The sequence below is a fragment of the Gavialis gangeticus genome, unplaced genomic scaffold (genome assembly GCF_001723915.1).
Source record: "Gavialis gangeticus isolate Ggan-Ray unplaced genomic scaffold, GavGan_comp1, whole genome shotgun sequence".
In the NCBI taxonomy this organism is placed as follows: domain Eukaryota; kingdom Metazoa; phylum Chordata; order Crocodylia; family Gavialidae; genus Gavialis; species Gavialis gangeticus.
In genome coordinates, this window is record NW_017729000.1 from 6,687,069 (window position 1) to 6,687,890 (window position 822).

An 822-nucleotide genomic window follows, 5' to 3' on the forward strand; every position below is an offset into this window, starting at 1 on the left:
GGGGGGGGGGGGGAACACACACTCACCTCACAGCTTGCGCCCCCCAAGCAGCAGCGACCGCCGCCACCGCCCCCGTCACGTGGCGCGCTCCGGGCCGTCGCCCGCCTATCTAGCGCGAGCTGGCTCCGCCTCCCGCTCTGCGCTTCCGATCCCCCATTGGCCGAGCCGGCCGCCGGCTTCCCGCCCCAGGGCTCTTCTCGGGGTGGTATTGGCTCGTGGCGCCGTCGCTCGTCGTTTCTCCCGCCTCCCCCGCCTCCCGCCCGGCAGTGCTCTTCGTGGAGCGCCTGGATTGGCGCTCCGCCGGGAGGAAGTGGGCCGCGATTGGCTCGGCGTCGGGCAGGGGGGTGGGGCCGGAGGGGAGGAGGAGAATGAAGTCCTGCTGCAGGGGCGTGGCGGGCTCTTAAAGGGGCAGCGCTTCGAAAAGGCGTCTCGCGAGCTTCCTCGTGGCGGCACGGCTGGCTCAGCGAGGGAGCCTGGAGAAAAAGCGCCAGTTTCCTCCACGTGCCCAGGCCTGCACCGCTGTGACTGCAGGGCCCTTGCAGCTCCATGACTCCATGCTTCCTGGGTGCTGTAGGGGCCACTGGCCTGCAACCAGGGCATGTCTGCACCCCGCCAGCTGAGCCCGGGCCTCCCAGGGCCCTTCACCACTGTGGACACATGGGGTTTAGGAGCTGGCATTTTTATCCTCCTTCGACTGCGTTTATCCCAGGGAGCGCTTTGGGAGGGCGGCTGATTTCACTCAGGGCGCTGCTGTACACATGCTGGCTGCTCACCATGCCGCCCCGAGTGTTTGCCAAGAGAGGGCTGCCTCCTGTCCGGAGA

At 68.5% G+C, this 822-nt stretch overlaps 1 protein-coding gene across 1 annotated transcript in view; it reads right to left on the bottom strand.

Moving 5' to 3' along the window:
• Nucleotides 1–118, bottom strand: part of CANX (calnexin) — a 41,243-nt gene extending 41,125 nt beyond the window's left edge. Inside the window, exon 1 of the mRNA XM_019506168.1 lies at nt 27–118. The gene's annotated coding sequence lies outside the window, so the exon portion shown is untranslated. The remainder of the gene's footprint in view (nt 1–26) is intronic.
• Nucleotides 119–822: the final 704 nt, after the last annotated feature.